The 25632-nt window shown below is 40.2% G+C and overlaps 1 protein-coding gene across 7 annotated transcripts in view; it reads left to right on the plus strand.

Annotated features, from left to right (window-relative positions):
- Positions 1 to 25632, plus strand: part of tlk1a (tousled-like kinase 1a) — a 192625-nt gene that overhangs the window by 46036 nt on the left and 120957 nt on the right. The window contains exon 2 of one of the 7 annotated variants that reach the window (XM_041200930.1): positions 10449 to 10594. The exons of the other annotated variants lie outside the window; for them this stretch is intronic. The gene's annotated coding sequence lies outside the window, so the exon portion shown is untranslated. The remainder of the gene's footprint in view (positions 1 to 10448; positions 10595 to 25632) is intronic. 7 annotated transcript variants of the gene reach the window in all.

Raw genomic sequence — 25632 nt, forward strand, 5'->3', positions numbered from 1 at the left:
TAGGGAAGAATTACTATAACATGATAGAATTTCATCTTGAGTTTGAAAGCGATTTAGTCAAATTTGAAACGTGGATCTTAAATCTAAAAGCAAACGACATAGGCATGAGGGATGAGTTAGCTAAGGGAGGTTGGAAAAATACATTAAAAGGAATGATGGTAGATGAGCAATGGCTAGTATTTAAAATAATTACAAGAAACATACATTTCTTTCAGGCACAAAAACCTCATAGAAAAAGTAGTCCAACTGTGGCTGACAAGAAGAGTTTAAGATAGTGTTAGATCAAATGAAGAGACATGCTGAGAATTTGAAACATTTTAGAAATCAGCAGAGGAGGACTGGGAAAAGAGAATATAAGAGTAGACTGGCAAGAGATATGAAAACAGATTGTAAATCTTTCTATAGGTATGTAAATAGGAAGAGATTGAAATAGAGAGCACTTAGAAAATCGTTGTGATTAAGCAGAGTCGGCATGTATTTATGAAAGGGAAGTCGTGTTAGAGAAATCTGAGTATTTTGAGGATGTAACTGGTGAGATGCACAAGGGGGAACAAGTAGAATTAGTATATTTGGGTTTTCAGAAAGCATCCGGTAAGGTGCCACTCAAGAGGTTATCATACAAAATAGCAGGGTTATGTTTGCTACCTTCCAAACCTTGAACTGTTCTAGAATGTAAGGAATTCTGGAAGATCAAAACCAATGCATCCACTATCTCTGCGGCTAGTTCTTTTAGAACTCTAGGATGCAGGTCGTCAGGTTCAGGTGACTGTTGCCATCAGTCCCATTAATTTCTCCAGTATTATTTCTTATACAAATTTCCTTAAGTTCCTCATTCTTGCTAGAATGTTGATTTCCCCCTTATATCTGGAATGTTCTATTACGTTTCATGACATTGGGGGTAATATATTGTGGACTGAGAATTGATTAATGGAATGAAAACAGAGTAGGAATATCTATATCATTGATTTGGATGTGGAGACCAAATGTAATATTTTGAAGTTTGCTGATGGCACCAAACTTAGTGGGATTGTGAGGAGGCTGCAAAGAGGCTTTAAGGGGATTTAGACAGGCTAAGTGGGTGGGCAAGAACATGGCAGATGGAATATAATGTAGAAAAATGTGATGTTATCCACTTTGATAGGAAGAACAAAAATGCAGAGTATTTCTTAAATGGTGAGAAGTGTTGATGTCCATAGGGACCTGGGTGTTCTTGTTCATAAGTCACTGAAAGCTAACATGCAGGTGCAGCAAGCAATTAGGAAGGCAAATGGTATGTTGACCTTTATTGCAAGAGGATTTGAGTCCAGTACAGGAGTCTTGCTGCGTTTGTATAGAGCCTTGGTGAGATTGAACCTGGAGTATTGTGTACTGCCTTGATTTCTTTAACGAGGAAAGGATAAACTGGCCATAGAGGGAGTGCAACAAAGGTTCAGCAGATTAGTCAGTGGGAAGGCAGGATTGTCCGATGAGGAAGGATTAAGGAGACTGGGCCTGTATTCTCTAAGAGTTTAGAAGAATGAGAGGTGATCTCATTGAAGTATACAAAAATCTTACAGGCTCAACAGGAAGCAGAAAGGACTTGTAAGTGCAACTAAGCATCCTATTCACTCTAGATAATGGTTATCAAGGAAATTGTTAAATAAATTTACTCTTAATAAACTGATGCCAATGAATCATCCCCTCTCCAGCATATTCTAAAGTATGAGAGCACATGAATTAAATTCTGGTACCTATTGCATATCCTCTGTAGGCAATAACACCCATTTTAAATTATTTGCAACCTGTCTTCTGATTACATGTGATAAAAAGAAAATATTAAAATGTTTAGGAGTTCCTGAATACTATGGTGAATGAAAACCTTGGATTTTTTCAATTAGATCAACATTAATCATTACAGTCTTTTTCAAATGTGATTGTGTTGAGGAAATCCTGATTGGGATAGTTGGTTAAGATGTGCAGTATAGACATTTTAAAATGGCAGCTATTTAAACCAGTCTGCCATGCTTGCAGTTGCAGTTATAGATGTATTTGATATTTGCCTTTGTTTTGATGGACTGAGGAGCCTTTGCTTTTGACTGCACTTGCAATTTATTCTGGCTTGTATCTGGAGGACAGAAATGAAGTGAAAAGGTGGGCACAGGTTTTAAGCTGACCATTTGCGCACTAAATTAGAAAGAGGGGGTCGCATTGTACTTGGATTGTGGTTTTGTCACCTTTAATCAAAAACATAGTAGCAACATAGAAAAGTTACAGCGCAGAGAGAGGTCTTTTATTAGAGTTTGTGTTCTTATTTGTTCTTGGGATATAAGCATGGCTGGCAAGGCCAGCATCTATTGCCCATTCCTATTTACCCTCGAGAAAGTGCTGGTGAGCCACCTTCTTGAACCATAGCAGTCCATGTAGTGAAGGCATTAAGTGTTGTTGGGGAGGGTGCTCCAGGTTTTTGACCCAGTAACAGTAGAGGAACAGCAATGTAGTTCCAAGTCAGGATTGTGTGTGGCCTGGAGGGGACGGTGAAAGCGGTGTGTTCTATAAAGGAAATATCTTTCTTTTCCCTAATATTACTGTGGGATACTGAAGCATGCTTATGATGTGTGTGTGTGTGCGTGCATAGTTTAATGAAACCGCCTACAGACTGCAAGGTTGGAATTATCATAAGGGGTTAGGTGTAAATCAGGCATTTGAAATGGCGATGGTTAAACCAGGATGAAGTCTCACCAGATACAGTATGAATGGAATTTGCATTTTTAGATAAGTTGAGGCTTTTTCATTTTCAAAGGGACATGATAAGATGTTTACAACTGGCAAGATAAATAAGGCAAAGTTATTAAGTTTATTTTTACTGAAAGTGCTGGCCATAATGGCAACATGAAAGATTTTTATATTCTTGGAAAAGTAACTTCCAAAGAAAAGTTGAAGCAATGGGATATACAGATCAAAACATATGTTAAAGAAAGATGGAAAGCTGTGTGTGGTGTGGTGTTGCAAAATTGTTGTGATGGCTAAGTTTCCCTTTGAAATTTGGTCAGCCTGGTAAATGCCACTTGCCATTTCATAACAGTTGCCATGCGTCTTGCTGTCTGTATCCTTCTAGATAGTAGAGGTCGTGGGTTTAGAATGTGCTGTTGAAGGAGCCTTGGCACGTTGCTGCAGTGCACTTGGTAGATGGTGCACACATTTTTCATTGTGTGTCATTGGTGGAGGGAACATACGAATTAGGAGCAGGAGTAGGCAACTCGGTCCCTCGAGCCTGCTCCGCCATTCAATAAGATGATGGCTGACCTGAATTTAACCTCAACCCCACATTCCTGCCTATCCTTGATAACCGTTCATCTCCTTGTTAATCAAGAATCCATCTAGCTCTGCCTTAAAAATATTCAAAGACTCTGCTTCCACTGCCTTTTGAGGAAGAGAGTTCCAAAGACTCTCAATCCTCTGAGAGAAAAAAAATTTCTCCTCATCTCTGTCTTAAACGAGCAACCCCTTATTTTTAAACAGTGAGCCCTTGTTCTAGATTCTCCCACAAGAGGAAACACCCTCTCCACATCCACCCTGTCAAGAGTCTCAGGATCTTAAAAGGTTTCAATTAAGTCGTCTCTTACTCTTCCAAATTCCAGTGGATACAAGCCTAACCTGTCCAGCCTTTCCTCATAAAACAACCCACCCATTCCTGGTATTAATCTAGTAAACCTTCTCTGAACTACTTCTAAAAAAATTTACATCTTTCTTTAAATAAGGAGATAATACTCCAGATGTGGAGTATTGCTTTGTACAACTGAAGCATAACCTCCCTACTTTTGTAATCAATTCCCCTCTCAATAAATAACATTCTATTAGCTTTCCTAGTTACCTGCTGTACTTGCATACTAACCTTTTGTGATTCGTGCTCTAGGACACCCTGTTCCCTCTGAATCTGAGCTTTGCAATCTCTCACCATTTAGATAATAAGCTTCCTTTTCACCCTTCCTGCCAAAATGAATAATTTCACATTTGCCCACATTATACTCTATTTGCCAGACCTTTGCCCGTTCACTTAACCTATCTGTGTCACTTTGTGCCTCCTTAAGTCCTCTTCACAACTTACTTCCCTACCTATCTTCGTATCTTCAGCAAATTTAGCAACCATTCCTTTGGCCCCTTCATCCAAGAAATTTATATAAATTGTAAAAAGTTGAGGCTCCAACACTGATCCCTGTGGCACACCGCTTGTCACATCCTGCAAACCAGGAAAAGACTCATTTATGCCAACTTTCTGCTCCCTGTTAGCTGGCCAATCTTCTATCCATGCTAATATGTTACCCCCTACACCATCAGCTTTTATTTTCTGCAATAACCTTTGATGTGGCACTTCATAAAACCCCTCCTGGAAATCTAAGTACAGTACATCTGCTGGTTCCCCAGCACATGTGACTCCTTTCTAGCCAAACACGTGTGTGTGAAATGATTCCACTTCTTGCAGTAAAAGCACTGCATTCCCCACACACTGGACAATACTTCTCTTCCTTAGTGTGATGTTGACCACAGTATCTGCATCCTGCCCTTTGTCTGCAGTTGCTCCGTTCTTTCGGCATAATGTATCTCCTGGCCTGTTCTGCTGTACATATGCTTTAGCTGATGATTCACAACTTCTGCATTTCTGTCCACGTCTTTCGCTTTCTTGAGCGTCACTTTCTCATCTTTCAGTAGACTTGCTCGCACTGAGGGGTTTTGGATGCCTAAGATTAATCTATTTTTAATTAGATCATCTTTTAGCTGTCCGAATTCACATGAATACTGCAGTCACATACTGCTCAATGGTTTTCTGTTCACCTTGAGCTTTAGTGTTGAATACATGGTGTTCATAAGTAATGTTCACTCGGGGTTCAAAACATTTGACCAAGGCTTTCAAAATCTCTGTCTGTTTTCTTTGCTGATCAGTTAGAGTGGTATATGCTTTGTTGCCGTCCTCCCCAGCAGTGTTCAAAGTGTGGCTACTCTTATTGGTTCCGACTTGTCAATCAAACCTGTTGCCAGCTCGTAGTTTTGCCACTGCAAGTGGAAAAATTGTCAATTCTGCCACTTATTATCTTTCGTTTTGACAGGAGCTGGGAGGAGGAAGTTTACAGCAGCCATGTTACTCACTCAGTAGTTTCCTATGAATATTTAAGTTGCTGGATGGGGTACGGATCAAGCAGGCTGCTTTGCCTTTGGATGGTGTCGAGCTTCTTGAGTGCTGTTTGGAGCTGCACTCATCCAGGCAAATGGAGAGTATTCCATCACACTCCTGAATTAGAGTCTTGCAGATGGTGGGCAGGCTTTGGGGAGTCGGGAGATAAGTTACTCACTGCAGAATTCCTAGCCTCTGACCTGCCCTTGTAACCGCAGTATTTATATGGCTGGTCCAGTTAAATTTCTGGTTAATAACTTGCAGGATGTCGATGGTGGGGTATTCAGGGATATTGATGCCATTGAGCGATGATTAGATTCTCTGCCATTGGAGATGTTCATTGTCTGGTAATTAATTAGTGCAAATGTTAGGTGCCACATCTCAGCCCAAGCCAGAGTGCTGCATGTGGGCACAGACTGCTTCAGTATCTGGGAAATTGTAAAAGGTACTGAACACGATGCAATTATCAACGATCGTCTCCGCTTCTGACCTTATGATGGAAGGAAAGTCATTGATGAAGCAGCTGAAGATGATTGGGCCTTGACACTACCCTGAGGAATTCAGTGATGTCCCAGCACTGAGATGATTGGCCAGCAACAACCACAGCCACCTTCCTTAGAGCCAGTATGACTCCAACCAGTGGAAACTTTTCCCTTGATTCCCAGTTAGGGGAAGCATACAGGTATTTCTGTGGCTGTAGATGTGACTCCAGGATGGTATGTTGCCTCCCTGGTGCCAGGGCCAGTGATGTCACAGAGCCGCTGCAGGACATTTTTTGGGGGGAGAGTGAGGACCCAGAGGTCATAGTCCACATTGGGACTAATGACATAGGTAGGAAAAGGGATGAGGCCCTGAAAGCAGATTTTAGGGAGTTAGGAAGGGAATTAAAAATCCAGAGCAGTAATCTCAAGATTACTCCCAGTGCCAGTTGCTGTTAAGCATAAGGATAGGAAGATTGAACAGTTCAACACGTGGCTGGAGAAATGGAGTAGGAGGGAAGGCTTTAGATTTCTGAGGCGTTGGGACAAGTTCTTGGGCAGGTGGAACCTGTACAAGAAGGATGGGTTACACCTTAACAGGACTGGGACTAATGTCCTCGTGGGGAGGTTTGCTAGTGCTATTGGGAAAGGTTAAACTAGATTGGCAGGGGGATGGGAACCTGAGTGGAAATTCAGAGTGGAGAGGAGAAAAACTGACAGTACGAAATAGAGAAGTATCAATTGATAATGAGGATCTATCGTAGAGTCGTATCAAGGTAGATAGAATACTTGAATATTAGACTAGACAATAGTAAGTCATAGTATGTAGGGTCAGAATAAGGGGGAAAGTAAAAAAAAAAGCTTAAACCAGGGCTAATTTGTATGTATGTGAATGCACAGAGTGTGGTTAATAAGATTGGTGAACTGCAGGCGCAAGTTGACTAATGAAATTGTGATATTATTGCTATAACAGAGACTTGGTTCAAAGAAGGGCAGGACTGGGCATTAAAATACCTGGGTACAAGGTGTTTAGGAGAGACAGGAAAGGAAGAAAAGTTCAGGGGGGTGGGGGGGGAGGCAGGGGGTAGTGGCAATATTAATTAAAGATGTCATTACAGCACTGGAGAGAGTGGGAATCTCCCAGAAGGGTCAAGGACATAGTCTCTCTGGCCTGAGGTAGAGAATGAAAAAGATACAGTAACATTGATTGGTGTAGTATATAGACCACTAGCTAGCAGGAGGGATAAGGAGAAACAAATTTGCAAAGAAATTAGAGGTGCAAGAATTATAGAGTAATCATAATTAGGGACTTCAATTATCTAAATATAGACTGGTACAGGAATAGTACAAAGGGACCAGAGGGGCAAGAGTTCCTGGAATATGTTCATGATAATTTTCTACAGCATGTTTCCGGTCCAACTAGAGGGCATGCACTTTTGGACCTGGTTCTGGGGAATGAGTTGGCCTAAGTGGAACAAATATCAGTGGGAGAGCCTCTAGGGGACAGTAATTATCATATCATAATGTTTAGGTTGGTCATGGAAAAGGCACATTCCAGAGCAGGGATAATTAATTGGGGAAGAGCCAACTTCATTGGGATGAGAATGCACCTGAATCAAGTGAGTTGGAATCAAATGTTGGCAGAAAGGATGGCGGCTGAATAATGGGCCACCTTCAAAGAAAAGGTATTGCATGCAATGTTAAGGTATATTCTCTTGAAAGAGAAAAGCAGGACAAATAAATCCAGAGCGCCCTGAATGACAAAAGAGATAGAGGTGAAGATGGAAAGGAAGAAGTGCATGTACGATAAATGTCAGGTAGAAATAACAATGAAGAGTCAGGCTGAATGTAAGAGAACCAGAGGGGAAGTGAAGGAACTAATAAGAAAAGCAAGTAGAGAACATGTAAAGAGGCTGGCAGCTTTAAAAAAAGGAATCCCAAGGTCTTCTATAAGCATGTAAATAATAAAAGGGTGGTAAAGGAAAGATGAGGGCCAGTTTGGAACAAAAAAGGATACTTGCATGTGGAGGATGGAGGAATAGCGGAGGTATTGAATGAGTACTTTTCATCTACCTTTACCAAGAAAGAAGTTGCTACCCAGGCTGAGGTGAGAGAGGGGGTAAATGGTACACTATAAAGACTTTAAATTGAGAAGGAGGAAGTGTTAGAAAGGCTATCTTTACTTAAAATAGTTTAGGTACCAGGACTGGATGAGATGCATCCAAGGGTACTGAGAGAAGTGAGAGTGGAAATTGCAGAGGTACGTGTGATAATCTTTCAGCCTGCAACTACAGACCAGTCAGTTTGACCTCAGTGGTAGGGAAACTTTCAGAAATTATAGTTTGGGATATAATCACTTAGACAAGTGCAGGATAATTAAGGAAAGCCAGCATGGATTCATTAAAGGAAAATCATGTTTAACTAACTTGCTGGAGTGTTTTGAGGAGGTAACTGAGAAGGTTGATAAAGTAAATGCTGTTGATGTGGTGTATATGGATTTTCAAAAGGCAATTGATACAGTGCCACACAACAGACTTGTGAGCAAAATTCTAAGCCATGGAATAAAAGGGAAAGTAGGCACTTGGATAAGAAATTGCCTGAGTGGCAAGAATCAGAGTAATGATAAATGGTTGTTTTTCAGATTGGAGGAAGGTTTGTAGTGGAGTTCCCCAGGGGTCAGTGTTGGGACCCTTGCTCTTCCTGATGTATATTAATGACCTAGACTGTGGTGTGCTGAGCATGATTTCAAAATTTGCAGATGATATGAAGATTGGAAATGTTGTCCACTGTGATGAGGATAGTCTTGAACTTCAGAAGGACATAGGTATGTTGATGGATTGGGCAGACAAATGGCAGATGATGTTCAGTGCAGTGATGTGTAAGGTGATCTATTTGGCAGGAAGAATATGGTGAGACAGTATAAAATAACGGGAGAGCTTCTAAATGAAGTGCAGGAACAGAGGGACTTCGGTGTATATATGCATAGGTTATTGAAGATGGCAGGGTATGTTAAGAGAGCAGTTAATAAAGCATATAGTATCTTAGGTTTTATTAATAGGGGCATTGAGTACAAGAGTAAGGAGGTCATGTTGAACTTGTACAAGACACTTGTTAGGCCTCTTCTGGAGTATTGTGACCATACTTGAGGAAGGATGCGAAGACATTGGAGAGGGTACAGAGGAGATTCACAAGAATGATTCTAGGAATAAAGAACTGAAGCTATGAGGATAGATTGGAGGAGTTAGCACTCTTTTCCTTGGAGAAAAGAAGGCTGAGAGGAGACTTGATAGAGGTATTCATGATCTTGAGGGGTATGAACAGGATAAATAGAGAGAAACTGTTCCCACTCGAGAGCATCAAGAACTAGAGGCCATGGATTCAAAATAGTTGGCAAAAGGAGTAAATGTGATGTGAGGAAATTTTTTTTCACCCAGACGGTGGTTGGAGTCTTGAACAAACTTTCTGAAAGGGTGGTGGAGGTAGGTTCGATTGGGGGTATTCAGGAGGGAATTGGATTGCTATCTGAAAAGAAATAATGTGTAAGGCTACGGGGATAAGGCAGGGGAGTGGGACTAGGTGGAATGCTCTTTCGGACAACGGATACAGACTCAATGGGCTGAATGGCCTCCTTCTGCACTGTAAAGATTCTGTCAATTTTGTTAAGGCTCCTTGATGTCAAGGACAGTCACTTTTAGCTCACCTCTTGAGTTCATCTCTTATCCATGTTGGACCAAGGTTGTAATGAAGTTTGGAGCTAACTGGCCCTGTCAAAAGCCAAACTTAGCATTGGTGAGCAGGTTATTGCTCAGTACTACTTGATAGCAGTGTTGATGAACCCTTCCGTCACTTTGTCGATTGAGAGTAGACAGGGACTGATGGAATTTGCTTCTCCAGTCTTTTTTGTGGACAGGACACACCTGAGAGGGGAAAATTGCCCTGGCATTTGCCAGCTGTGGCTGTGCTGGAACAGCTTGACTAAGGGTGCAGCTAGTCCTGGAGCTCGTCTTCAGTACTGTCAGAGTTCACAGTCCTCTCTTTATATCACGTGGAGTGGACTGTATTGTTTATTGACTGGCATCCATCTGGTGGGGACTTCAGGAAGAAGCCGAGATGGAAAATTTACTCAGCATTTCTGGCTGAAGATGGTCGCAAACGCTTCAGCCTTGTCCTTCGCACTGATGTGCTAGGTTCCTGCATCATTTGGAACCTCCTCCTCCTGTTAGTTGTTTAATTGTCCACCACCATGACTAGATGTGGCAGGACTGCAGAATTTTGATCTGATCCCTTGGTTGCATGAGTGTAACTACAGCAGGTTGACGCCTCATTTTTAGCATGTTCGTTTAAACTTCTCATTGAACCAGGGTTGGACCCCTGACTTGATAGTCATGGTCAAATGAGGGATATGCTGGGCCATGAGGTTACAGATTATGGTGGAATACAATTCTGCTGTTGCTGATGGCTTACAGTGTCTGTTCTGAGTCTATCCCATTTAGCACAGTGGTTGTGTCACAAAAGCGATGAATGGTGTTCTCGGTGTGAAGAGATGGGATTTCGTCCACACAAGGACCGTGCCATGGTTAATCCTACCAATACAGTCATGGGCGGATGCATCTGCAACAGGTAGATTGGTGAGGAAGAGGCCAAGTAGATTTTCCCCTCATGTTGGTTGACTTAATACCTGCTAAGGGCCCAGTCTGCCAGATATATGCTACTCTAAGTGCTTCTTCCAAATGGTATTCAACATGGATTAGGGAGGGTGGTAGGAGGTAATGAGCAGGAGGTTTCCTTGCTCATGTTTGACCTAATGCTATGAAACTTCATAGGGCCTGGAATTGGTGTTGAGGACTCCCACGACCACTCCCTCGTGACTGCATGCCACTGTGCCGCCACTTCTGTTGGGTCTGTCGTGCTGGTGGTACACAAGATACCCAGGGATTGTGATGGAGGAGTCTGGGGCATTGACTGTAAGGTATGATTCCATGATTATATCTATGTCAGGATGTTGCTTGACTAATGGGCACAATTTTGGCACTAATCCCCAGATGGGAGTCAGAAGCACTTTGCAAAGTCCACTAGGCAGAATGTGCATTTATCATTTTCCAGTGCATAGGTCGATGCCAGGTGGTCCATCTGGTTTTATTCTTCTTCAACTTTGCTTTAACTTTTCTGTAGCGGTTTGATGCAACTGAGTGGCCATTTCAGAAGGCTGTTAAGAGTCAACCACATTGCTTTAGTATGGGGTCACGTGTAGGCCAATGCAGGTTAGGACGGTGGATATCTTACCCTTAAAGGTAGTCCAGTAGTTTCAGGATCATTATCAATGAAACTAGCAATTTTTTCCAGATTTATTAATTAATTGAATTGAAATTCACCCAGCTGCCATGGAATTTAAACTCACGTCTCTGGAGCATTAACCTGGGCCCCTGGATTACTGATTCAGTATCATTGCCAGCCTGCTCCTCCATATTGCCTGCAAAGACTTCTTTTCTTGCTCATGCAATGTTACTCTGGAGTCTTCCAAGGATTTATCCTTGATCCTCCTCCTATTTCTCATCTACAAGCTAGTCCCTGGCAACTTCACTCAAAAACATAATGTCAGTTCCACTTGTATGCTGACGACGCTCAGCTCTACTTCACGACCACTTCTCTTGACCCCTACTCTGTCTCAGATTTGTCACATTACTTCTCTAGCATCTGGTATTGGATGAACAGAAATTTCCCCCAATTAAATATTGACAAAATCAAAGTCATTGGCTTTGGTCCCCAGCACAAACTTAATTCTCTAGCCCCATACGCCAACCCTTTCCCTGGCCGCTGTCTTGAGGCCGAACCAGACCAGCCGCAACATTGATCTCCTATTCAATCCTTCAGTAAGCTGCTGACTGCATTACCAAGACTGCCTGCATCCACCTCTCTAATATTGCCTATTTCAATTCATCAGCTTCTGAAACTCTCACCCAATCCTTTATTATCTCTGAACTTGACTATTTCAATACTCTCCTGTTTGGCCTCCCACTATGTGTCCTTTTGAACTCATTCAAAACTCTGCTGACCATATCATAACTTGGAAAAAGTCTTGTCCATCCATCCATCCGCCCTGTGTTTGCTGATCTACATTGGCTCCTGGTCCGGTAGCGCCTTGATTTTAAAATTTGTTTTCCATATTTCTGTCTTTCTCTGTAACCTCCGCAAGCCCTAGAACCCACCTGAGACCTCGGCTCATTCAGCCTGTTCTGAAGGCTTTGGGATCATACCAGTGCAACATTTATTGGTTGAGATTCAAACTAATAGCTCAATTATGATGGTGTGCAGCACATACCAGTGTTAAAATATGTTCTTATATTGATACATTTTAAGCAAACCTGATAAAAGATGTCCATTTGGACTATGATAAGCTAGAAATTATACCTGGGTGCATTTTTATCCACTCTTAAACAGTTACTTAAGATGGGGACTGTATGGTTTAAGTCATATGTCTAATGAGCTCCTAGATTTGTACCTTTTAATATAACAGCATGAGGAATTCCTATCTGTGCATGGGAAATTGTTGATACTTTAAATATTGTTTTTGCACCTTAGCAAAAGCTTGGTCCAGATGTCAACCTACTGTGCTGCATCTTCCATGATTCTAAGACTTGTGGATGATTAAGAACAAGAACAAAGAAAAGTACAGCACAGGATCAGACCCTTTGGCCCTCCAAGCCTGTGCCGATCATTTTGCCCCTCAACTAAAATATTTTGCACTTCTGGGATCCGTATCCCTCTATTCTCATCTTATTCATGTATTTGTCAAGCTGCCTCTTAAGCTTTCTGATTTGAAGCTCGAATGTTACTGGAGTTTTCCATTTAAAATTGTCAGATGTTTTGCATCTTCAGTGTTCAGTTGGATGCATATTACTGACATTACAAGAATGACCTCACTTCGAAAGTACTTCATTGGCTTTGAAGTGCTTTAGGACGTCCTGTGATTGTGAAAAGTGCTATATGAATACAAGTTTGTTTGCTTTACTCATTGAAAACAATCTGGCATTGAAGCTTTTTCATGGTTTAAGAATCTAAAATTTGGAATGCTTATTCTTTGATGCCTTTGTATCCTATAGAGTCATATATGGCACAGAAGGAAGCCATTCGGCCCATTGAGTCCATGCTGGCTTGCCACAGAGCAATCCAGTCAGTCCTCTCTGCTATAGTGGTGTACGGTGCTTAAGTTAACAAATCATACCCTTGGATTTTGCACTGTTGTTTCATGTGATGACACTTCGCTGTGAATGGTGAAAATGTGATACACGTGATTCAAAACAATAGCCTTCACCTTGGACTTTAACATCAGCCCAGACTAATGAGATATAAGTTTCTTTCTTAAGTTTGTGAAAAATAATTTAAATTGGTCTTGATTCAGTTCATTTCATAACAAGTTTAGGCAGTCTTCAGAGAAGCCACAAAGATGACTGGTTTGGGAGCAGTTATGCTAATGTTGGAAAAGATTTCCTTACTATGCTTTGGATAGAAGCATTTCATTTTGGCTATGGAAAGGGAATTTATACTGTACCAAAACCATACTGTTCTCTGGACTGAAAATCTTGATGCTGATTTTTCAGCAAGAGATGGAAAAACAGTGTTTTGTTTTAGCTATCATTGACATTAGATTAATTTTTTTCCATTCGAAGAAAGCAAAGTAATGGATGACATTAGCCCAGAGATGTTTCATATTGTTCTGCTACAAACTGCAGCTGCTGTAAAATCCATCCAAATGCACTTTGGGTAAATAAAACACTTGTCAAAATTTCCAGTAATTTTGACATTAACTATTGTTAAATGGAATACATTCTCATTGCTTTTGATTGGGCATTGTTTCACAAGCCCCATTTTGTTGGGCCTGTGAAGTGTCTTGTATTGTTTAACACCAAGTTTTAGTTGATGTAGATGTGCCTGCCTATGATAGTATTATGCTTGAGTGAGCACGCATGGCAAAATCAATTGTAAGGGAAGAAAAAAAATGCTGCGTGCATATTTTCTGTATTTTGCTGAACCAGCTTTAAATATTTATGCTGAGAAGTTGAGAAAAATAACCTTGACTTGAGTAGAAAGTTAGTTATTAGAGGTTAACCCAGGTAACTCTGAACACTGTGGGGAGCCAAGAATTTTAAAATAGATTGTTGTCCACTGTTGGCTTGTTACGTAAGATATGAACCCTTGCAAGAGCAGGTTGAATGCGGAAAAATACTGTAAATGATGACAAATCTGCTGTGATGAGATGATTCACGGCAAATTGAATGACGCCCATCAGCGTCCAGATCTGATTCAGAAAGTTTAAAAAGATGTAGGCAGAACAGGCAATTCAGTATTATTTGTTGCTTTATTTTGCTTTCCCATCACTTACATAATCATGAATTCTCTGAAGCAGTGCCTATTGATTTCAGTAGCAGGTTGGTTAAATGTAGATTTAAGGTACGTTTTTTAACTGGTTAAAAACAATGCACTTGCAAGTGGGCTTCATAACACAATCTTCCCTTTTAATTGACATATGCTTTATTATACATAGGTCTTCAAAGCTTTGACAACTCTAAGTATATATTGGAACCGGAATAATGTAAATTCATCAGAATGATACTGGGGCTTAAAGGGTTAAATCAAGAGGACTGATTACATAAAGTAGATTTTACTATCCTGGTGGGTTTAACTGGTTGAGAGGATGATGTAATCAAGTCCTTTAAAATGATAAAGGGATTTGATAGGGTAGAAACAGAAAACTTCTTGCCTCTGGAGGAATCCAGAACATAGAACTGCATAGAATATACAGCACAGGAACAGGCCATTTGGCCAAATCATGCGTACTGACATTTATGCTGTACTCTAGTCTCGTCCTGCATTTAACACCATTAACATAACCCTACTAGTCCTGTTAATAATGAAGTTTTTTTTTCTTTGGAGCTGTGTGAAGTTTCAGCATCAGTGATGCGGTTTTTCTTTCCCTCCATTACATTTCAACACCACTGTTACTGAAATGCCTTACTTAGTCCCAAATAATCTGACATCACAAAGGGAAAAATTTAGCCTAAGGTGTATTGGATGTTTTTGATTAAAACAATGGAAATTACTTTATAGTAGAAAACTAAAAGTACTGTTTCCATGCAAGATCGTTAATGTTCCTTTAGCATGGCTCCTCACAAACCATTATAGCTTTCTATTGTAATGTGAATCAAAAGAAAGAAAAACTCTCATTTAAATGGTGCCTTGCAAACCTTGGGATGTCCCAAAGCACTGCACAGCCAATGAACTACTTTTGAAGTGTAGTCACTGTTGTGTTGTAGGAAATGTGGCAGCCAATTAGTGGACAACAAGCTCCCACAAGCATTAATGTGATAATAATCAGATAATCTGTTTATTTAATGATGTTGATTCCAGGGTAAATATTGACAAGGACACTGGGGTTAACTGCTTTACTTTTCCCTGAAATGGTGAATTGGAATCTTAAATGTCCACCTGACAGAGCAGATGGAAGATTGTTGGGGGGTGTGGCGGTGGCATGAGTTTAAAGTCTCATCCAAAGGATGGCATCTCTGAGGGTGCGGCATACCCTCAGTACTGCAATGGAACATAAGCCTAGGTTTTTGAACTTAGGTTTCTGGTGTGGGATATGAGTTCTCAACCTTCTGATTTGGAGGTGAGTTCTACCAACTGTGCCACAGCTGGCACATTACAACAGTGCCTAAACTTCTGGTTTGAACCTCACATGTCATCCTAAGATTGACCTGATCCAGCATCTTATAAATGACTATGATAGTATTTAGCGAACAAAGATGTAACCAAAAAAATGTGAAATCAATTTAGATTCGCATTACAGGTTTTGTATGCCTTTAAACTAACATCTCAGAGCATGGATGCTGAAGTACAACTTAGGATGTATTTCAAGCAGCTAAATAGCTTTTATTGTGCATTTAGACTACAGGTATGGTTGGTATGAATTGCAGCTAAGCAGAACCTCTTTGGCTTGAATTACAATTTTGCCCAGCATTGATCTCTGCTTATGCGGATATGCTGCAGCTTAAATATCAGTGTAAAGCAGAAATACTAAAATTACTGTTTAAACGTCCCAAAATTCAAGAGTAGTGACCAAAAGGAAAAGTTGCAATGCTGAAAATCTGAAATATAGAACATGAAAGTGCTTCAAATATAGAACAGGCCTATCAGCATCAACAACAAGAAGAAAACAGCTTAACCGTTCTTTCCTGAAGTCATTTATTATTTTTAAAACACTGATGAATGATGTTTTCACCCTAGCGTTTTCTGTTTTATTTCTAGCTCGAGTGTTTCTTCTGAAATAATTATTTTCAGATTTGTGTACATAAACACAACTTCAGTTATATAATGTCTTTAAAATGATAAAACACCCTAAGGTGCTTCACAGGAGTGTTATCAAACAAAATTTAACACAATTTGATATAAACAAAGAATCTAATTATTCATCAAAAAATGACAACTCTTGCAATTAGCCAATATATTAATTAAAATTGTTACTTTTGCACAGAGATATGTCAAGTAATTTACTATTCCATTGACATGTTAGTATTTTTTTAATGCACTGTACATTTTAGAGGGTAACTGCTATGATGCTGTTTCCCCTGGCTGGAGAATTTAGAACTAGTGGACATCCTCTCAGGTAAGGGATCAGCCATTTTGGACTTCTTCATAAATATCTTCACTGAGGGCTGTGAATATTTGGAATTCTCTACCCTAGAAGGCTGTGGATGATTGGCTGTGGAGTTTTTCAAAGCTAAGATTAATAGATTTCTGAATTTTGAGGGAATCAAAGGATCTGTGGTTGGTGAGAAAGTAGAGTTGAAGTCTAGGATCAGTCATGATCTTGTTAAATGGCACAGCAAGCTGGAGGGGCCATATGGCCTACTCCTACTGTTTCTTACGTATTTCTGTGTTCAGTTAGAATTTTTGCTTTGAGCTCCAGGTAATTGAGACAAAATGTAGGTTGTTACCATGCTTATAGACTCATTGAAACTTACAGTTCAGAAAGAGGCCATGTGGCCTGTCATACATGTACTGGCCCTGTGAAAGAGCAGTTTTGTATGTAGTCCCATACCCATGCTTTTTATTCACAACTCTAAAAGTGCTTCATCCTCAAGGACCTGTCCAACTCCCTTTAAAAATTACTTATGGACTCAGCTGCCATCACCTTTTTAAGGTAGAGCATTCCAGATCCTACCAACTCTGAATGGAAAGATTTCTCTTCATCTTTCTTTAGATCTTTTGGTAATGAATTTATCTCTGATTTCTGGTTAATGAGCCACTCACAAAAGGAAAAAGTTTTCTCCATCTTTCAAGATCTAAGAGATTTTCACGATGACAGGTTATCTCTTAACCTTCTTGGTTCCAAGTCCTAACTTTTCTAACTTCTCCTAATAACCAAAGTCCCTTAACTCTGGCTCTGATAAACCTCCTCTGTATCGTTTAAGGTCTTTGCATAATTCCTGAAGTGTGATACCTATAATTGTCCAAAATAGCCCATGGTCTCACCAGCAATTTATAAAGTTCTAGCAGTATCTTTTGTTTTTATATTCAGTGCATCTGTTTAACTACCTAAGTAACCCATATGCTTTTTTTTATAACCACCTGATCAACTTGTCCTGCCACCTTTTAAGGATTTGTGCACAAGGTCGCTGCCCATCTACACTTTTCAAAATCGTAACATTTATAGTGCACTGTTTTTCACATACCCTCCAATGTGCATCGTTGAATGCTATCTGCCATGCTGTCTTTGTAATCCTGAAGAACACAACTATCCTCAATCACTGTATACTAACTACTTTGCTCAGTTTTGTATCACTGCAGTATAACGCTGCCTCATACCAGAGTTGTAAGTTGTCCATAAAATGAGGGTCAACAGCACTGACCCTTGGAATACCACCACAAAGTACCTCCCTGTCTCAAAAAAATTCACCCACGACCACACATGTTCCTTGGTCCAGTGTAGTTAAAATTTCTTCAGTAACTTTGTTATGAAATAAATTCACATGCTAAGGATCATGGGTAAATGTTTAAAAATAGAAAAATGAAATAACTTGGATAAAAAATTAAAGGGGATGCAGAGTATATCTATTTTTTAGTTGAGACTGAATTGCCACAGAGGATTTCAAATCCTGACCCCAAACAAGCATAGGAGGAGGCCCTTCATCCCCTCAAGCCTGTGCTTCCATTCAATGAGATTATACCTGTTTTGTAACTTAACACCATCCACCTGCCTTGGAAACACTTCTTTTTATATTCTGGTTTAGAAAAAAATTGATCAATCTCTGATTTAAAATTATTAATTGAGCTAGCGTCTATGTTTTTTTTGTGGGAGAATGACATATCTCAATCACCTTTTGAGTGAAGAAATGTTTCCTAACTTCTCTTCTGAATGGCTTGTCTCTGATTTTAAGGTTATGCCCCCCCATACTAGATTCCCCCACCTATGAAAATGTTTCTTACTAGCTACCCTCTCAATTTCTTTCAAAATCTTAAAAGCCTTGCTCAAGTCATCCTTATCTTTCTATATTTCAGGGAATACAAGCCTATTTTATGTAATCTCTCCTCATATGCTAACACTTGGAGTACTGCTGGCATTCTGGTCAATCTGTGATGCATTCCTTCCAAGGCCAATGTATCATTTAAGGTGCAGTGTTCATCTTTGAGCACCTCTCATTCTTCATCTATAGTTTTGTCCAATAACAGTTTGAACCAATTTGCTGTCATCAGTTTCAGACTATTAATGTTAAGCTTGCCAAAATCTAGAATCTTAGTAAATGTTAAGTTTCTCCTTTTTGAACCTACCATTAAATTCAATCATATTATGAAGACTGTTAGATAAATGTCCCCTTACTGTTAACTAAGTTTGGTTCATTACAAAATCTGGTATGGTTGTGCTTTTGTTGATTCTAGAACATGTTAGTAAAGGAAAAAGTGGGACCTATCAGATGAAGATGGAAACTTGTGTGTAGATGCAGTGGCTGTGGGAAGGGTTTTGAATAAATATTTTGTCTCCATGTTTACAAAGGAAAGGGAGGATGTAGGTATAGTAGTCCAGGAGGAACGCTGCGAGATATTGGACGGGATAGTCATAAAGAGAGAGGAAGTACTCGAAGGGTTGAAATCCTTGAAAGTTGATAAGTCACCAGGGCCAGATGTTTGTATCTGAGGCTGCTGAAGGAAGTCAGGGAAGAGATAGCAGATGCTCTGAGGATGATTTTGCAAACTTCACTAGATACAGGGGAGGTACCGGAGGACTGGATAAATACAAACATAGTTCCATTGTTTAAAAAGGGATCAAAGGAAATGCCAAACAATTATAGGCCAGTTAGTCTTACATCGGTGGTGAACAAATTAGTAGAATCAATCCTGAGAGATAGGATTAACTGTCATGTGGAAAGGTATGGACTAGTCAGGGATCATCTGCATGGATTTGTTAAAGGAAGGTCTTGCCTCACAAATTTGATTGAATTCTTTGAGGAAGTAACCAGAAGGGTTGATGAAGGTAGTGCAGTGGATGTTGTTGTGTACATGGATTTTAGCAAGGCATTTGACAAGGTCCCACATGGCAGATTGGTCAGGAAAGTAAAAGCCCATGGGATTCAGGGTAATGTGGCAAACTGGATAAAAGGTTGGCTTTGTAACAGGAAACAAAGAGTAATGGTCGATGAATGCCCTGGTGTTCCACAGGGCTTGGTGTTGGGACCCTTGCTGTTTGCGTTATATATTAATGATTTGGATGTGAACATGGGGGGCACAATTGGGAAATTTGCAGATGACACAAAGATTGGCTGAGTAGTGGATAGTGTAGAGGATAGCCATAATCTCCAAAATGATATAGATGGTTTGGTGGAGTGTGCGGTAAAGTGGCAGATGGATTTTAGCATAGAGAAGTGTGAGGTCATACATTTAGGGAGGTCAAACAGTTACAGGGATTACACAATAAATAGGAATATACTAAGAGGGGTAGATGACGTGAGAGATCTTGGCGAACAAGTACGCAGGTCCCTGAAGGCAGCGGTTCAAGTAGACAAGGTTGTAAAGAAGGCATGTGGAATGCTGTCCTTCATTGGCAGAGTTATAGAATATAAAAGTAGGGACATAATGTTGGAATTGTATAAAACACTGGTGAGACCACAACTGGAGTATTGTGTGCAGTTCTGGTCACCACATTACAGGAAGGACGTAATAACTCTGGAGAGAGTGCAGAGGAGGTTTACAAGAATGTTGCCTAGGGTTAGAAAAGTGTAGCTACGAGGTCAGATTGGATAGGTTGGGGTTATTTTCCTTAGAACAAAGAAGGCTGAGAGATGACTTGATTGAGGTGTACAAAATTATGAGGGGAATAGACACAGTGGACAAGATAAAATTGTTTCCCTTGATGGAGAATTCTAGAACCAGGGACATAGATTCAAGACAAGTGGCAGAAGGTGTAGGGGGGACATGAGGAAGAACTTTTTTAAGCAGAGGATAGCAGGTGTCTGGAATTCGCTGTCCAAGTTGGTGGTAGAGGCTGAAACTCTAAACTCTTTTTAAAAAGTACCTGGATCTACACTTAAAGTGCTGTAAGCTGCAGGGCTATGGGCCTGGTGCAGGAAGGTGGGATTAGAAAGGGCACCTGAGTGTCCTCGGGCTGGCATGGACAAGATGGGCCAAATGGCCTAGATCTGTGCTGTTAACTTTCCTATGGTTCTACGTTGCTCCAGAAAACTATCTTAAATGTACTCAATAAGTTCACTACTTTTCTGCTGTGGGTGGTGCTGTCTCCCCATAATACCTGTGGTCCAGAGGAAGTGACATGTAATGCAATAGTCACCAAAACGTGCCCAAGATCATACTGTGCTCTGATATGTCTAAGATTTATAGTTCTTTCAATTCTTGCCATGTTTTAACAGCCATAGTCTTGGTTAATAGAACGCAATATTGTTGTAGTAAGCTGCTATTGTTGCTGTTGCTTTCCAATAAGCAAGCATAACATTTCTTTGTGACAAAAATGAAGCATTTTAAGTATTAGCTCAGTATTGTCTCCTTTAATTGTACATGAGTTTAAAAACCCATTTACCTCACAGAAATCATGCTCCACCTTAATCAGTATAATATTTCAATCACCAGTTTATTATATTCAAACAGTTTACTAGATGGGGAAGTGAAGTTATTCAATTCAAACAGACACACAATGATTTGTTCAGATATGCCTCTGATTGTCAGCTGCTTTTAAATATAATAAACACTTAAATTCTATAACTATTTTGATGTTTGAGTTGGGACTTTTCAAATCATTTAGTTTTATCTGGAATCTTTGCAATCTGACTTGGATTTTGAAGAGTTTTAAGTAGATGACATCCATAGATATGAGAAGTTTAACAGTCATTCATTCTTAAGAAGATTAGTTATAATTAATTTGAGAAAAGATTTGCTAACTTTTTCCCCCAATATGAGGAATTAACAGAACTTAAACATTGTAAAAATATATGTGACTTTCTACTAACGTAATTCACTTGTTCATTTGCTGTTCATAACTTGGCTTGGAAGTTAAAGTCTATAATGAGGTCCAGTATAGTGCCGTTCTGCTGCTTTACAATGATGAGGACAACCTGGTGCATTCCTCTGCCTCAAGTTGTCATCCCCTTCCCACAACACCTTTCCATGCAATTGCAGAAGGTGCAACACTTGCCCCTTTACCTCCTCCCTCCTCACCTTCCAAGGCTTCAAACACTCCTTTCAAGTGTTTCACTTGCATCACCTTCAATTTGGTCGACCGTATTTGCTGCTCCCAATGCGGTCTCCTCTACATTGGGGAGACAAAATGCAGACTGGGTGACCACTTTGTGGAACGCTTTTGCTCAGTCCGCAAGCATGGCCCTTTCTGTCACTTGCCATTCCAATTCACCATTTTGCTCTCATGTCCACATGTCCATCCTTGGCCTGTTGCAATGTTCCAGTGAAGCTCAATGTAAACTTGAGGAACAGCACCTCGTCTTCCGATTAGGCACTTTACAGCCTTCCAGACTTAACATTTGAGTTCAACAACTTCAGACCATGAACTCTTTCCTCCATCTTTACCCTTTTTTTAAAATCCAATTACAGTAAACCCCTGCTGTTCGCAGGGGTTCTGTACTCGCAAAGGGTGAAATTGCAAACGGCGAACACAGTTTATAATGCAACTGAATTAGATATGTCCCAGCCATCTCCAAATTTCACATTTTTACCTTTATTGGAGTCAATTAAAAACTTTTTTTATTAAAGACAATTTTACTGAAGAAATTTTATCAATACGAAGGCAATGAAAAACTTTATTAAATTAAAGGCAATTTTACTGAAGAAATTGTTTTTTTGTTTTCTTGTATTGACAATGTAAAATTTTTCAATTACAGAATACAGTACCCTGTAGTAAATCACAGTACAGTAGTACATTACTTTACAGTACAGGTACTTTGAAGACAATTGTACTGAATAAATTGTTAGTACAAGAAAACAATTTAAAGGAACAATTTAAAACTCATCAATTACAGAATACAGTACATAACTTACATATCACAGTACAGGTACTGTACCTTACAGTACAGGTACCATAATTTACTTGAGAGTGGATGTAGATGGAGTGGGTGATGTGGCTGATGTGTTGATGTGGATAATTTAGATGAGAAGAATGAAATTATTGTTGACTGCTTCGCCGTTTGTTTTTCAGTTTTGTAAAGTTCTCTAGAAGGAGCAATAGCTGTGTCAATCGCTTTACAAAAGGCGATGCTTCTTTTCATGCTTGTATCATGGTCTTTTAGCTGTTTTTTCAAATCTTTGGTTGACCTTGAGATCATCTTGGTTGTGAACTGAGCCCTTTTAGGCTCTTCTTCCCGCTCCTGTTCCTGTTTAGGTTCATTTAACTTGAGTTCAACCAATTATTCCGTAGAGAGTTCCTCTTGATGAGTTTGAAGCAACTCATCCACTTCAGCTGTGGTGATTTCTTCAAATCCCTCTCTTCCAAGTTGTTTTGCCAAGTCAACAATCCTGGCCACTTTAGCATCCACATTGGGGAACCCTGTGAAATCACTTACAGCCTAGGGCCAAAATTTTTTCCAGCAGACATTTATGGTTGAAGCTCTAACTTCAGCCCGTGAGTCCTTAGTTATATTTACTGCTGTGAGGATGTTGAATTTCTTTCAGCAATCACAGACTGTGGTTGTAGGGTCTGCTTCCAGAAGATGAAGGATGTGACTGAAATTTTACATGTAGTAGGCCTTGAACGAGGTAATGATCCACTGGTCCATTGGTTGGATCAATGAGATCATATTTGGGGGTAGAAACAAAATTTCGACATCTGAGATTCTCGGCGAGAGACATTGGATGTCCAGGTGCATTATCGAGGATTAGTAGAACTTTGAAAGACAGGTTATTTTCCCTCAGATAAGTGCGGACCTCTGGCAGAAAGCAATAAGCAAACCAGTCTTCAAACACGGCTGCTGTAACCCAGGCATTGCTGTTAGCCTTCCAAAAGACTGCCAGGTGACATTTATTTTTCCCTTTTTTAAAAGCTTGAAGATTTTCTGATCAATAAACCAGCATTGGTTTACATTTAAAGCCAGCCACATTGGCACATTAGCAGAAGTGTCAACCTGTCCTTTGCTGCTTTAAACCCAGGAGCTGTCTTTTCTTCTTTTGAAATGTAGGTCCTTGGCATCTTCTTCCAGAACAGGCCAGTTTCATCTGCATTGAAGACCTGGTCTGCCTGATAGCCTTTCTCTTCAGCGTATTCCTGCAGCGCCTTGGGAAACTCTCCTACATGGTCAGCAGAAGCACATTATGCAGCCTGAAATGCTTTTTAAAGCGATCAAGCAACCCTATGCTGGCTGAGAATTCTTTGGAAATAGAAGGACCAGGCACCTTCTGCACCACCTTCATCGTCAGCAGCACTGCCCTTTTACTGCTCTTTATGTTCTGGTACAATGCAAGGGCTAATGGTTGGACCATTAATTGGGGTCCTCCTTTGATGCTGGTGCTCAATCCACACGTTGAGTAACTCCTCCACTTCCTTTAAGTGCTTACTCCCCTGCTTACAAAAGTTATCTTGGCAGTACGACGACCAGAAATACTAACACTGGCCCTTATTTTTTTCTTCAGACTGCCTATTGTACCTGACTGTGAATTCATTTGCAAAGTGTTCCCTGACCAGCATCGAAGCACTTGCATCATTTTGCAGTCTCTCTAGGATTGTGACTTTTTGTTCAAGTGTCATCACCTTCCTGGGATGTCTTCTGCTTGGCTGTGACTCTCTCACTTTTAGTAGAGTGCTGTCTCATCTTGTAACTGTACTGCAAAATACTGTACTACTGTAGAATCCTGTAACTCCTAACAACCCATGTGCACAAGGAGACTGCACATGCGCAGTGAAAGGATTTTTGTAGTGCACGCTTTCTTCGAGGATAAGAGGACAGTGTTTCTAAAGAAATTTTATGAAGTACAGTATGTTCTTTATTAACTTTTGTGCACATGTGTTTAAACTGGGATTTAACCACGAATAAGCAAGCTTTCAGCGTATCAAACTGTGAATTGATACACAGTTTCACGCGGGTAAATGAAACCACGATGGAGGGGGGTGTGAACAGTGGGAGCTCAGTGTATATATGTATTCATTTATGTATTTTTATTTAATTTACTTATATCCCCCTGCAACACACACACACCCATCAGTCACCTGTTTTACTCTTTTGCTTCCACAGAGCACTGACCCTTGTTCTGCTGTTGACACATTCTGCTATTTTACTTTTATGCCACTATCAGTACCTTCTTTTGTCCTTAACACTACCATTAATGCTCCTTTTGCCCTGTGTCCATGACACTCATTTCTTCTTAGCTCCCACTTGACCTGACCTTCTATTTTGCTCCACCCCCTCTTAAATAGTATAAAATCCATCACAGTTCTACTTCTCTTTAGCTCTGAGCAAGAGTTCTGTGATGTTCGCTTCTTTGAGTGTATTAAACTCTTGCAACTTTATCTTTAGTTATTGCCTGGAGTAAATATCTCCCACTTTTCTTTCCCACATGCTGTACTTCACATCATTCTGTATTATATTTCACATGATATTGTCTTGACTCATGTAGTGCCTGATCAGCCTTGTCAGATTTAATGAATGCTCCTGGCTTGATGGTGTTTGCAATTTTTGAATAGTTTACATAAAACTTCTGAAGCAAAATTATTAATACGAATTAGGAATTGTAGCGGTATCATGCCGAATGTTAGCATACTCGTCTCTCCAACTGCATTGAGATTGCTCTTCTAACAAGAGGCTTCTGCTTCCTATCATTCTGCCAGTTTCTTATCCATTATCAGATGTTGCCATGAATCCCCATCACCTCGGGCTTAATTAATAACCTTTTGTGCAGAGCTTTGTTAAATGGTTGGATCATCAATTCCTGAAATCAAAACGGTGAGCTGCAGGTTACTATCATGTTGGTAATTGTTCAATTTTGATCAGTTCACCTGATACTGACATATAACTAATAGATCTATAGTTGCCTAGGTCTGCTTTGGTAAGTTCCTGAGAGTGGTTGGCCTATCTACTGGCACCACTCCAGTTTTTATCAATAACAGTCAATGCCTTACAAATCTCACCTCTTGTCTCTTAGTGAATGGGGATAAACAGCCACGGGTCTTGGGCAGGCTGCTACCATTTGTTCAATGGTTCTCCCATTGAATCCAGAGGATGTGGCAGAGGCATTGAGGTGGAATTTCTCTAGAGTTCACACACTCCAGGTCTCACTGCAATGCAGGAGTGTGGTGATAACAACTGCTCTGTAGACTAGAACTTATGTTGACTTGCAGAGGTCTTTGTTGTCAAACACTTGCTGCTGTAATTTGTGGAGGGCTGAGCTGGTGCAGCTGAGCGGTGTTGGATCTCTTTGTCATAGGTGGCCTTTTGAGAGAAGTGGCTGCCAAGACATGAGAAGTGCCCAATATATTCCAGAGTCTCTCCTTAAACATAAATGAGAGGT

The sequence above is a fragment of the Carcharodon carcharias genome, chromosome 12 (genome assembly GCF_017639515.1).
Source record: "Carcharodon carcharias isolate sCarCar2 chromosome 12, sCarCar2.pri, whole genome shotgun sequence".
Lineage (NCBI taxonomy): Eukaryota > Metazoa > Chordata > Chondrichthyes > Lamniformes > Lamnidae > Carcharodon > Carcharodon carcharias.